We start from the raw sequence: 14,443 nt of genomic DNA on the forward strand, positions 1-14,443 counted from the left end.
ATTTGAACATATTATTTATATATATATATTGCTAAATAGGAAGAAAATATTGAAGCGGTTTTAGATTGATTTTAAATTGACAGTGCTAGCTACTTATTTACCTCAGCCTGCCTAATCAGCTAGCCAGACAGTTTTACTTAGCTAACATTAGCTAGCTAACTGTTATTGTAGTTTTCTGTTTGCATGTACAGTAGCTTGGACTTCAATGGCATCCCTCGAGGGGATTTTCTTTTATCTTTCCAACCAGGCGAAGTACCATGAAGGAAATACTGTTCTATTCAAGGGGGGCAGATACAGCTACAATTCAGGGTAACGTTAAGTAGTTAACTTCTATTAGATCACTGGAAAGATTTATTGTACAACCATTTTTCATGTTGCTAGCTATACATTCAGTTATAATGTATGTCTATGTCATATTGAAGTATTTAGCTATAAGTTAACCCTGATCAACCAAATGGATCGGGGTAAGCAATTATGGTAACTCCAACTGCACTTAACTAGGTGTCTTTGAGAGAGAGAGAGAGTGAGAGGAAGAAAGAGAGGAAGAAAGTGAGAGAGAAATAGAGAGAGAAAGACAGCAGTGCAAATTCACACTGAATATATCAAACATTAGAAACACCTTCTTGTAAGTGCTTGTAAGTAAGCATTTCACGGTAAGGTCTACACCGTTTGTATTCGCCGCATATGACAAATACAATTTGATTTGATTTGAAATGTATTATATTTCGTTTTTTTTGCATTTGTATATTTGTTTCTGTGAGTTCAATGAGCCTGCTTGCTGGTAAATATTTGAAACGTGTTCAAAATGTCTGTAAATGTGTACACTTGCATAGTAAATATATTTATTGCAAGTAAAAATGTAAATTGACTGTAATTGCCAGTTCCTTACTACTGGCACCTTCTCCTAGCCATTAATCTTTGTTATGCCAAATTCGAATTAGAACTCTAGGCCAGGGTTCGTTTGGAATTGGACATTGGTTTCTGGTGAGTGTTTAAATATATGGAGGTTCTAGATTTGCATAAGTAATATGGCAGAAGTGGCCATTACACAGCAGGGTGGAGTCATCACATTATCGAATATAGAGCCTCACAGTGGAGGTGTCATAATACCCATAAAATCTAGCGGTCAAAATATATTTTTGACGTGACTCTCCACCAATAATTACATTTGGAGGATTGTAAATTAACTTCTAAGGGGAATTTTTCGTTAGGGCAAATCTGATTTGTGAGAATATCTAAGGGTCTAAATTAATAAATAAAATAATAATACTTGCTTTGTTTAAAAATAACAATATTTTGGAGATTATTTCGTTTTCAAATAACCTAAAGTGAAAAAGCTCTGTAAGACATATTATATATCAGGCTTAGTCAACTAGGTTTGGCCTCGGGCCAAATTGTTTCTGAGCCAATAGTTGGCAGGCCAGAACTGTCACGCCCTGGTCGAAGTATTTTGTGTTTATCTTCATGTATTGGGTCAGGCCAGGGTGTGGCATGGGTTTTTGTATGTGGTGTGTATATATTGGGATTGTAGCTAGTGGGGTGATTCTAGCAAAGTCTATGGCTGTCTGGAGTGGTTCTCAATCAGAGGCAGGTGTTTATCATTGTCTCTGATTGGGAACCATATTTAGGCAGCCATATTCTTTGAGTTTGTCGTGGGTGATTGTCCTTAGTGTCGTTGTTCCTGTCTCTGTGTTTGCACCAGATAGGACTGTTTCGGTTTTCACATTTTCATTATTTTGGTAGTTTTTCATGTATAGGTTTTCCTTTATTACAGTGCCTTGCGAAAGTATTCGGCCCCCTTGAACTTTGCAACCTTTTGCCACATTTCAGGCTTCAAACATGAAGATATAAAACTGTATTTTTTTGTGAAGAATCAACAACAAGTGGGACACAATCATGAAGTGGAACGACATTTATTGGATATTTCAAAAAATTTTAACAAATCAAAAAGTGAAAAATTGGGCGTGCAAAATTATTCAGCCCCCTTAAGTTAATACTTTGTAGCGCCACCTTTTGCTGCGATTACAGCTGTAAGTCGCTTGGGGTATGTCTCTATCAGTTTTGCACATTGAGAGACTGAAATTTTTTCCCATTCCTCCTAGCAAAACAGCTCGAGCTAAGTGATGTTGGATGAAGAGCATTTGTGAACAGTAGTTTTCAGTTCTTTCCACAGATTATCGATTGGATTCAGGTCTGGACTTTGACTTGGCCATTCTAGCACCTGGATATGTTTATTTTTGAACCATTCCATTGTAGATTTTGCTTTATGTTTTGGATCATTGTCTTGTTGGAAGACAAATCTCCGTCCCAGTCTCAGGTCTTTTGCAGACTCCATCAGGTTTTCTGCCAGAATGGTCCTGTATTTGGCTCCATCCATCTTCCCATCAATTTTAACCATCTTCCCTGTCCCTGCTGAAGAAAAGCAGGCCCAAACCATGATGCTGCCACCACCATGTTTGACAGTGGGGATGGTGTGTTCAGGGTGATGAGCTGTGTTGCTTTTACGCCAAACATAACGTATTGCATTGTTGCCAAAAAGTTCAATTTTGGTTTCATCTGACCAGAGCACCTTCTTCCACATGTTTGGTGTGTCTCCCAGGTGGCTTGTGGCAAACTTTAAACAACACTTTTTATGGATATCTTTAAGAAATGGCTTTCTTCTTGCCACTCTTCCATAAAGGCCAGATTTGTGCAATATACGACTGATTGTTGTCCTATGGACAGAGTCTCCCACCTCAGCTGTAGATATCTGCAGTTCATCCAGAGTGATCATGGGCCTCTTGGCTGCATCTCTGATCAGTCTTCTCCTTGTATGAGCTGAAAGTTTAGAGGGACAGCCAGGTCTTGGTAGATTTGCAGTGGTCTGATACTCCTTCCATTTCAATATTATCGCTTGCACAGTGCTCCTTGGGATGTTTAAAGCTTGGGAAATCTTTTTGTATCCAAATCCGGCTTTAAACTTCTTCACAACAGTATCTCGGACCTGCCTGGTGTGTTCCTTGTTCTTCATGATGCTCTCTGCGCTTTTAACGGACCTCTGAGACTGTCACAGTGCAGGTGTGTTTATACGGAGACTTGATTACACACAGGTGGATTGTATTTATTATCATTAGTCATTTAGGTCAACATTGGATCATTCAGAGATCCTCACTGAACTTCTGGAGAGAGTTTGCTGCACTGAAAGTAAAGGGGCTGAATAATTTTGCATGCCCAATTTTTCAGTTTTTGGTTTGTTAAAAAAGTTTGAAATATCCAATAAATGTCGTTCCACTTCATGACTGTGTCCCACTTGTTGTTGATTCTTCACAAAAAAATACAGTTTTATATCTTTATGTTTGAAGCCTGAAATGTGGCAAAAGGTCGCAAAGTTCAAGGGGGCCGAATACTTTCGCAAGGCACTGTAAATTAACATGAATCATCACAACGCTGCATTTTGGTCCGACTCTCCTTCACCACAAGAGAACCGTTACAAGAACATAGGTATTTAATATTAGCACAATTAATTGGCCTATACTACAAATGTAACATGCTTAACACATATGCTTCAGTGACAACAAAATAATAATTTTGATCTGATTATTTAAATAAAATCACTATGTCTCTATTCAATTATTATTTTTGTCTATTTCTTTGTGCGTTGATTGGTGGGGGAAAACAGGTCTACCGTACGTAGCCTACTGTAGGCTACACTCATTTTTTTGAAGTCAACATTTGTTCAGAATAATTTGCTTGATAGCAAGATAAAATGTCACTCTTAAAAAGAATCAAGAAGAAAAGTGGATAACGAAAATCAAAGTTTCTGAGAAGAATGTACAGAGAGATATGCTTTCACATAAGTCAATCGAGGACTGTAGAAACATAAAAATCACATCTATCCATCAAACCCAACATCCACAAGATTGTGTCCGAGGGGAAATGCAACTTTTCTCATTAAATAAGTAACTTAGTGGTCTATATGACTGTATTTAGTCAATTCTAATGTTATTGTGATAGGTTATCCAGGGATATTTACATCTCAAGCTGACAGTATGTACTTTAAATAATTGTTTTATGTAGGATGCTACATTTTTGACCAGTTGCAATTGTAAGTAGGCCTAATAAAAACAATCCTACTTCTATTAGGCTGTTAAACCTCATAGCCTACCTCAGCCAGTTAAGTTATTTTATATAGGTCTAGGCTCAGAAGAAATAGACTCCAATTAAGCCCTCTTGTTGTTTGTGAAGTCAAATGAAAGATCAAGATTAATGTTGAAATGAATTGCTCGACTGGTGTACACGGACGACACTGGGCCAATTGTGCGTTGACTCATGGGTCTCCCAGTCGCGGCTGGCACGGGTATCGAACCACCATCTGTAGCATCTGTAGCAACGCAGAGAAAGCATTTGACTGTTTGGGCTTTCAGGAGGAACGGAAAATTGAGTGCCAATTCATAAACCATGTGGCATGGAATCGCTTCCCAACTATTTTGCTATCTACAGTTGAAGTCGGAATTTTACATACACTTAGGTTGGAGTCATTAAAACTCAGTATAAAACACTCCACACATTTCTTGTTTACCTCTCTAGGGTAGGGGGCAGCATTCGGAATTTTGGATGAAAAACATGCCCAAATTAAACCGCCTGCTACTCGGGCCCAGAAGATATGACATTTATATAACTGGTAGAATTTGATAGAAAACACTCTAAAGTTGCCAAAACTGTTAAAATAGTGTCTGTGAGTATAACAGAACTGATTTGGCAGGCGAAAACCTGAGAAAACCTTATTTTTTGTTTTGTAGTTTTCTATTCAATGCCATTACAGTATCCATTGACTTAGGACTCAATTTGCAGTTCCTATGCCTTCCATTAGATGTCAACAGTTTTTAGAAATTGTTTCAGGCTTGTATTCTTATAAATGAGGGAGTAAGACCAGTCTGAATGTGTGGACCCTGACGTGTCACAGAGCTTTTTCATGCGCAATCCTGAGAGAGTGCATTTCTTGTTCACCTTTTATATTGACAACGTTATTGTCCGGTTGAAATATTATAGATAATTTAGGCTAAAAACAACCTGAGGATTGAATATAAACATCGTTTGACATGTTTCTATGAACTTTACAGATAGAATTTGGATTTTTTTTGTCTACCTGTTCTGACTGCATTTGAGTCTGTGGATTTTTCAAGAAAACGCGCAAACAAAATGGAGGTTTTTGGATATAATGAGACTTTATCGAACAAAAGGAACATTTATTGAGTAAATTAATGTCTTCTAAGTGCCACCATATGAAGATCATCAAAGGTAAGGGATTAATTTTATCTCTATTTCTGAGTTTTGTAACGCTTCTGCTTGGCTGGTTATTGTTTGTAATAATTTGTCAACTGGGCTAGGTATGCTTTCGCCGAAAAGCATTTTATAAATCTGACACCGTGGTTGGATTAACGAGAAGTTCATCTTTAAACCTATGTAAAATATGTTTTGTTTTCTGAATTTTTATAATGAGCATTTCTGTATTTGAATTTGGCGCTCTGCAATCTCACTGGATGTTGGCCAGATGGGACGCTAGCGTCCCACATACCCTAGAGAGGTTAAGTGTATTTTTAGCTGGAGTTTTTCCTCACTGTAGGCTACTACTTTTACACTTTTAATCTTAAAATCTTTGGTTGTATACTACACTACTCACTCTGTTTAGCACATGATCCTCACATGTGAATCCTTAAAGAGAAGTATGTGGATAAGGCTTAAGAGGGTGTGAACGATGCTGGAGGGATGTAGACAAAGAAGAGCTCTGAAGTAGGTGTACCAAAACATTCAAGGGCCATTTTCTCAAAAGTGGGTTTACAAGTCTATCAACTTTCAAAGCAAAATTATTTTCCCATTGTTCTTCAACTGTAGTGTATGATATACAATTTTCTAGCTCTGAGTACCTACTTTTAGCCAATGTAAAGCATACCATTTCAAATGTTGCTACACAGGACCGAATTCAGGTGGTGGGTCACATTTGTAGTTCTTTATTATAGCCACATAAGCAGCTAATTAGCATTTTGTTTTTTTTTGGTGGGGGGTAAATTCTGGCGAATATATTGATAAAAGTCTACTTGTCCAAGAGAGATTGACACGGTTATCAAAACGTCAGGCCAGGGTAAGCCTACGTGAAACACAGCCCTTATTTGAAGTGTTCCTAAAATTCCCCATGGGAAAAATATATGGTGGAACAACGATTGGAACCATTTCCTTGTTTGACTGCTAGGATTTATGGGTATTATGACTCCTTGTCACACCCTGACCATAGTTTGCTTTGTATGTTTCTATGTTTTGTTTGGTCAGGGTGTGATCTGAGTGGGCATTCTATGTTGTGTGTCTAGTTTGTCTGTTTCTGTGTTTGGCCTGATATGGTTCTCAATCAGAGGCAGGTGTTAGTCATTGTCTCTGATTGGGAACCATATTTAGGTAGTGTTGGCGTTTGTGGGTGATTGTCTCCTGTGTCAGTGTTTGTACCACACGGGACTGGTTTCGGGTTTTCACATTTATTGTTTTGTAGTTTGTTCATGTATAGTTTTCTTATTAAAAAACCATGAACTTCAACCACGCTGCGTATTGGTCCGCCTCTCCTTCGACGGAAGAATCCCGTTACACTCCTACTGTGGTACTCCATTTGAGGGGGGGGAGATCCCAAATAAACACAAATACACCTATCCAAGCCCCATAAGGTCAAACACTGAAAAAATAGAGTAGGGGGTGAGAGGGTTTATAAAAAATATATATATATCTTTGCTTGTACCTTGATGTGTTGAGAGGGCTTTCAGCTAAAACTAGGCACATGTTAGTGAAAATTAAGTAACTCTTGTGTTTGCTTTTTCATCCCGCCACCCCTGCCTCCTCCCCTCTTCCCTTTACTCAGCCTTTGATCTCCAGGGTTTATGCTATGTTCCAAGAAGGAGGCTTGGCGACAAGACGACGAACAGCTTGAGCAAAAAACCCTTTCGAGACTGGCTGCCTATCAAGGACAAGTGACAGGAAGAACTAGCCGCTGCACCTCCTGTCTCTTGATTCTGCCTCTTCCCTCTCTCCTCAGCCTTTAACTCTTTTCTCCCACCAGATGAAATTCTGCATCTATTGACGTCTTCCCTTCTCCATCTCTGAAGACCTCCTCCCATTCCTTTACCACCCTAATCAATTGCAGTTTTACAGCTATTTTCCTGCAATTCTACCCATTTTGCCATGGGGTGGAGAGATTTATTTAGCCGTTTTAAATCAAATTTCCTGCAATTCTACACATTTTGTAATGACTTATGCCATGTTAATGTGATATCAGAGTTAGAATGACCATCAAAATCAATAGGGGTCCCTGAGCACGTGCCCTGCATGCCAGTCGGTATTCGGACATGATTGCTACAAGTTTAGATAGCTGGCGAGACTAACTAACAATCAAAAAATGGTTAGCGACATGGCTAATTGAGTGACTGGCAGTAACTGACATTGATTGCACCTGGTGTATTCTACTACTCTTACTCTGAATAGTAAGTAAAAAAAAGGATGTTGGGTCGGGAGCCCCCTAGCGGCTAGGGGTCCTAATCGACTGCTTATGTCGCTTATACCTGGAACTGGCACGGCTCTCTGGGAAGGGTGATGTGAGGGAATTACATAATATTGAGAAAGGTTTCTTTCATGGTGTGATGATAATGTCTGGTGTAATGATAATGAACAAAATTACAATTTCAGCACGTTATCAAGCGTGAATTTAGGAAAAAGTCTAAAAATCTATTTTATTTCAACATGGTGACTGATGCAGTATCTCTAAACCGTATTTATACATCTGATTGAGTGGGGGGGGGGTTTGCCAATACTATACGGTTACTGATTAAGAAGGACAGACACATTTGGCTTAACTGAATCGTGCTCCAATAAGAGATCAAATGAGAAGAAAATGCTGAAGAGTTCCTTGTACGTGAAACAGGCACAATGCCTCTCTTTTGGACTGAGATAGTTTGATAGGAACTCATCTTAATGTACACGCACTTCAGTCGCTTGTTCGGAACACCATTTTTTTACAGCAGCGTTACACAATTTACATAGATTCGAAAGGCTACTATGGAAAACAGAGAATTGACCACTTTTCTTTAACACGTTTTCCTGGAGAGAGAAAACATTTTTTATACTGTACATGAAATAGAAATACCCCAGATGACACATGTTCTCAATACTTCTACCAGCAAGAATTATCCAATGAAATGTGGCTAACTGTAACTATCCCAAAATCGTTTTAATGTCACTTATGCACTACATCCCTTCTGACAGTCTGTTGGCCTGAAGGCATTTTTTTCTATTTCCTGCAAAGCTGCATCTGCCAGGGCACTCTCTAGTCCATCAAGAAACCACCACGCATGCATGTCTAAGAGACTGTCACTGGAATGTGTGGCAAGAATTAACACACACGTATAAACCAACCAACCATGGGTCTATAGAAAATCATATGCCAGATAGCTAAGTCATTCCAAGTCTGGTTTGTCTCTGCAGGGTGCCTGTTGAGTACATTGAAATGCATGGTGCATGTCAGGCAGGTGATTACTTTCATCAGAAATGCACAAGGGAGGAGGAAGTGGTGAAGATTTACAACATGGGACTGTATGGCCAACTAGTTCTTGTTATTGTGGAATTCATGATTGAGGAAATGTCCTCAATAATGTCCATATGAAGCGTGAGGGGACAGTGGATCCATTCATAGCTATCAGACAAACCCTGTGGCAATTTGCAGCACAGCGTCATCTATATCAATCATCTAAATTAACAAGGATGCTTTTCATCTCCCACAACAAATCAGATATCCCATCTTATCATACATTCCACAGTCAGAGCACACCTTACCAGCAACTCACATTAACTCACAGAGGAGAGGACTCTGGCAGCCATGGAGAAGGCAGATACACTATTACCACTAGCATGATACAAATAACACATTTGGTCATCCAGTAATAATTATTTAATGTAAGAGCAGACTACAACCATACAGATTCTCAAATATCTACAATGCATATTAAAGGAGCAGGTTTGGTTATGCCTCTGGCTACAGTGAGAGTATGCGGACTCATCTGCTAGCCCCCATCTAGATCAGATCAGATAAGGGCACTGGGCAACAGTAGCAGAGTACCATGAGGCTGATGGACAGATGTTAGGATTAGTCCTGTGTTGATCACTAGGAAATTAGTTTGACTGGTGGCCAGTGGCGTAGTGCCGCTGGAGCGCACCAGAGTGAATCTCTGCCACTTCTCAGAATGGTGCTTGTTTAATAGAAAAAGTTTAGATCAAAGATGAATCAATGTCTTGCAAAATCACTTACTGATTCATTAGTATTCTACATAGGCCTAACATACCGAATATAATACTAACATAATGTTACTGTTTGACAAAAAACACCACTTAATGTCTTATGAAATTTTAGGATAGTTCTGCTGAATGGTCGCATCTCATGCGACCTTAACTCAACAGCGTTCGCTACTAGGCTAAATGTATGTTTTGATTGAAACAACATACAGGTAGGCTTGTTAGCTTGTTAAAACCATCTACTCTAAAATTAGCTGAAACAGTAGCTACTTATATCATTATGAAAACTAGATGCATATTCCCATAAAACTGATTGAGATCAAATGGTTGGCAAGCAGGTGCAGATTGGACGTTTCACCCATAAAATGTGATGAATTATCATTCACAAATGACAATGATGATGGCCTAATTTGGTGTTTGAAGGTAATATAAACATATCATTTTCTTTGAGGCAATATAGGCTAAAGTATGTGTAACCATAGGCAGACTTGCATTAGGAGGATGCATTTTATGCATATTTTAAAACAATATTATTCAATAAACTACCTGTAGGTACCAATTTGGATTGACAAAATGATGACTACACAATAAAAAAAATGTTTTGCTCCAGAATAATAATAGAAAATAGCACTACATCACTGGTGGTGGCTGAAGATAACTAATGTAGGAAGGATGCTATTTAGGATATTGATATTAACTATATTGATATGTATTTACATTTCCTGACTAAACCTATGCATACTTGCAAAAAGTGTACTTGTATAGCCTGTACATGATAGAAAGAATGTATAATATAATATTTTCTGGAATATTTATGTTTGGCTAGACATAGGACACTATGACCGCAGTTGGTCGTCAACTACATAATCAACAAATCCGGCATGGATTATGATAGGGAGTCGACGCAAGGGATTAGGCACCAAACATCTGCACGCACTAATCAGTGTGGTGGCACACAGCTACTGAATTTGTAGCCTACTTCTAGCATGATAGCGCCCTAACAAAATCAACACTCGGGCAAATCAGATCACTATACCGTAACTCCAAGTGGGTTATGCACGCGTGAAATGCACGGGGGACCCTGTTTACTGACGTAAAATAAAGCCTACTTAAATGATGTAAATATGGGATAACACTAGTAGGCTATAGGCTATGAGTATTGACGCAAAAGTTACAGAGGTTCCTTTTTACCTGCAGTGTGGGCTATAAACCTACAATGGACTAGCCTGCTATAGTTTCGGACACTGGTTGAACAATTCCACTTGAAAGAAATACAATTTCAAACAGGCTAAAGCAAATAAATAAACAAACTACGTTGTCAATAGAGTCTGTTCGAGTAGTTTACAACAATACACCAATAACAGGCTAATAATAATCGAATAATGACAATAATAATAGCCTACTAATAGCCTACTAAATACTAATAGTCCCTTTAAATAATAATAATGATCGGCTAATAATAACAATAATAATAAATACTCTTACCGTATGTGTAATTATCCTTGCAATTAGTATTTCATTGAAATAATCCGTGTTTTGATACTCCTAACAAAATTCTGTACACAGACATCACTGTGTTGAATCGTGGCAATGCTGTTGGTGAGTGAGTTGGGCGGCTATGCACAATTAATATCGGTCCATCACTAGAGTGCAAAATGTATTGTATCACCGACCGAATACATTCTAATAGTAACCTACTCTATGAATGTCGCTTTCGTTGTTTGCAATATAGGTAAATAGTGCACAGTTTAGCAGTTTGCTTTACGGAGCTCCCCGCGACTGTTGATAACTAAAGACGTACTTACAGTGATGCACCAGTTTCCCTCCCCTACCGGGAGCAGAGCAAGCACACGAGCTGTCTCTCGGCGAGGCACCGAACATCCAAGCGGCACAGAGACTTCTGGGTAGTCTAAGTGGTCTTTCAGTTGGGCTCTAATACAAAACAACTACGCGAGCTGTAAAGCAGCCCAATTCAACATTACCCGGCAAGTATCGTAAAATACTATGTTTCCCATTGATTAGAAATGCAGCGTCATGCCATCAACGCATGAATAATTCTACCTTCTCCTACAGCGGCGTGCGCTGGCACGAGAGGGACACCTCCCACATATTTAGGACTTGTCTTGAAAAAATATCTGGTACAATAACTTTAAAGTTCGCTGGCATCATTATAAAACCGTAGTCTAACTAGATATAGGCCTATTAACAGGAATGTGATAGCTAGGCAACCCTAATAGATGACACGAAAAACAAATGTCTATTCAAATGTTTCAATTGTATTCTGGCTTCCAAAGACTACCAACAAAATGATAACAATTGTTCATTTAAACCGTGTCTGAGAGCTTTTTAAAACATATTTGTCCATACAATATTTTCTGTATTGTCTGAAACTAGCAAGCAGACAGGTACCTGGTAAATGGATCAGCCTGTAACCCTGAGAAGACTACACCCAGAATGCATTAGCTGATCAAGTATTTATCTCTTCTTAATGAGATCACATCTCACCATTCGGATATTGCATTTTCCATTCAATACAATGACATTCCACTAAATTAAGCAGAATTGGCCAATGTTAATACATGAGACAGTCAATGAGACAGTTTAAAGGATATAGGGCTGTACCTTGGGAGCAGGGGGTCAATGAGGTCAGTTGGAGAACCTTAAACCTTTACATCTACATCTTAATCAATTAACTGATTCTATCAACATCTGTGACTACCAGTGGAATGCTCTAGTGCCACTCCATAGACGCATCTCTCTCTCGCCCTCTGTGTGTGTGTGTGTGTGTGTGTGTGTTTACGAAGCTAATAACAAAATATCATCCTCTTGGGAACATAAAACAATCCACTAGGTGGCAACAAACTTTCAAGTGAGTTGTCAAAATTAGCCCCTTTGTGCCAGAGGTAATTGTCAGTAGCCTACCATACTGACATTTGAATTCAATTGTTGTTTATTTATTTCCACCTAGACGTACATGCACTATATAATTGACTTATTCATTTATATAGAGTAAGAATGTTCTTAACATTTTTCAAAATTCTGTCTGTCTGTCTGTCTATCTAGCTCTATACCTATATCCATTGTGCTGTAGATGTATAAATTGAATTAAACGCATAAGTCTGGTTAACCTAATTAATTCAACGTTTGATCTCTTACTTTTCAATTATCCTCATAGAAGTGTTAATTATAGTAAGTGGGATTTAAGAAAATCTACTCCTTTTAAAATAGTCAATGGAAAAAAGCCAATAATTAAGGAGAAGTAGATAATATTCCCAGTGAGCATTGCAAAGAAGTTGGTATGGAAAAGAGCTTCAGTACAGAAGACCGAGAGAACTGAGAACAATGACCATAACTAACATAGTTCTTATTTTCTGTTTGCCAACATATTTAACTATAATATTATATGATTTGACTTTTTCAGATGATTTAAGTTGTTTTCCATATGCTTGTGCATCTATGTTTTTATTTCCCTGTTGTGCTGTAAACAATGTCTTTGTTTGTTTTCACTCTGAGCTTGGTAATGACTGCCTTGCCAAGACATTTAACCCCCAGACTATCTGTCTTCTTGCTAAAGATAGAGAACTCTCTGAACCAAGAAATAGAGCCAGTTATACTCCACAAATGGAAGAGCTTTTTCACCAGAATAAATACTTTAGATTGGATTATTAAGTACAGTACTAATCGATGGAAGCATCAGGTATGTGCTAAACTATCTAGACTGACACATTATGAAGGCACAGCGTTATCTGTACCCAAGGGGTAGTTAATTAAGCTGAGCTGTTGTTGATTTGGGGTGAGGGCTCTGCCTCTCCTGTTATGACTTACTGTATAGATATACTGTAACACAGCATACTTACTGACTGTATGCCATAGAGGATTGACACTAGATAATTATGTTAGAAACCCTGACACAGCCTCCTGAGTGGTGCAGTGGGTCAAAGCACTGCATCGCAGTGCATGAGGCGTCACTACAGACCCGGGTTTGATCCTGGGCTATGTCACAGCCGGCCGTGACTGCGAGACCCATGAGGCGGTGCACAATTGGTCCGGGTTAGGGGAGGGGTTGGCCGGCTGGGATTTCCTTGTCCGATCGTGCTCTAGCAACTCCTCAGGCCAGGCGCCTGCAAGCTGATTGCGGTCGCCAGCTGGACAGCATTTCCTCTGACATGTTGGTGTGGGTGGTTAAGTGAGCAGTATGGCTTGGCAGGGTCGTGTTTTGGAGGACGCGTGCCTATCGACCTTCGCCTCTCCCGAGTCCGTAGGGGAGTTGCAGCGATGGAACAAGACTGTATGCAAGCAAAATAGAAGCAACTCTTATGAAAATGGCATCTCACATTACAGCTGCTCTGATATATCAAGCTATTTTGCTGTGAGATATCACATCCACGGTTGGGTGAAACCCAAGTGTGAACAAGCGAGCTCTCATTGAAATTTCTAAGAAAGGATAAAAGCATCCCATTCCAGCCTCTGAACCACAGAGCAACACATGAGATAGAGCAGAGCTGTCATCCTCATTAGCTAGGGTCTCATTAGTCAAGCTGCATTTATCCAGCCATGCTCAGGAAGTCCTAGTTTATCAGGCCTTTTTATCGATGGATATGGGGTCATTACTAGGAATGGACAATATTTCCTGTCCAGTCATAATTAAGTCATGGTTCTACATTCAGTCAACAGTAAGGTTATAGCTTGACAGACACAGCTGATAAAAGCCTTCTGGAAAGACTGGGGTGGGGTTGGGCTTGGCTATATTGTTACAACACTACTTCTCCTTTTAACAATACCACATCCCACTGGGCACAGATTCAACATCTATTTCACATTGGTTCAATGTAAATTTTATTGAAATTACATAGAAAGAACATTATTTCAACCAGTGTGTGCCCAGTGGTATATACAGTGAGCTTCTTGTTTAGGTTTTGTACTCTAGCACTTTGGATTTGAAATGATATAATGACTACGAGGTTAATGTGCAGACTGTCAGCTTTGATTTGAGGGTATTCTCACCCATATCGGGTGAACCCTTTAGATATTGCAGCACTTTTGTTCATAGCCCCCCAACCAAAAAGATTGGAACAAATTAACTTATATGTGTTAAAGTAGTCAAAAGTTTAGTATTTGGTCCCATATTCCTAGCACGCAATGATTA

At 39.1% G+C, this 14,443-nt stretch overlaps 2 protein-coding genes across 5 annotated transcripts in view; both read right to left on the reverse strand.

Annotated features, from left to right (window-relative positions):
- The window catches only part of LOC112220393 (contactin-4), a 227,456-nt gene extending 216,082 nt beyond the window's left edge, over nt 1-11,374 (reverse strand). For 2 of the 3 annotated variants that reach the window (XM_024382295.1, XM_024382275.1), the window contains exon 1: nt 11,103-11,374. The gene's annotated coding sequence lies outside the window, so the exon portion shown is untranslated. Of the gene's footprint in view, nt 1-10,782 lie in introns of all 3 variants that reach the window. The other variant, XM_024382285.1, reaches the window with a different exon arrangement.
- The window catches only part of ccdc186 (coiled-coil domain-containing protein 186), a 1,196,038-nt gene that overhangs the window by 784,099 nt on the left and 397,496 nt on the right, over nt 1-14,443 (reverse strand). The window lies entirely within an intron of this gene.

The sequence above is a fragment of the Oncorhynchus tshawytscha genome, linkage group LG25 (genome assembly GCF_018296145.1).
Source record: "Oncorhynchus tshawytscha isolate Ot180627B linkage group LG25, Otsh_v2.0, whole genome shotgun sequence".
NCBI classification, from domain to species: domain Eukaryota; kingdom Metazoa; phylum Chordata; class Actinopteri; order Salmoniformes; family Salmonidae; genus Oncorhynchus; species Oncorhynchus tshawytscha.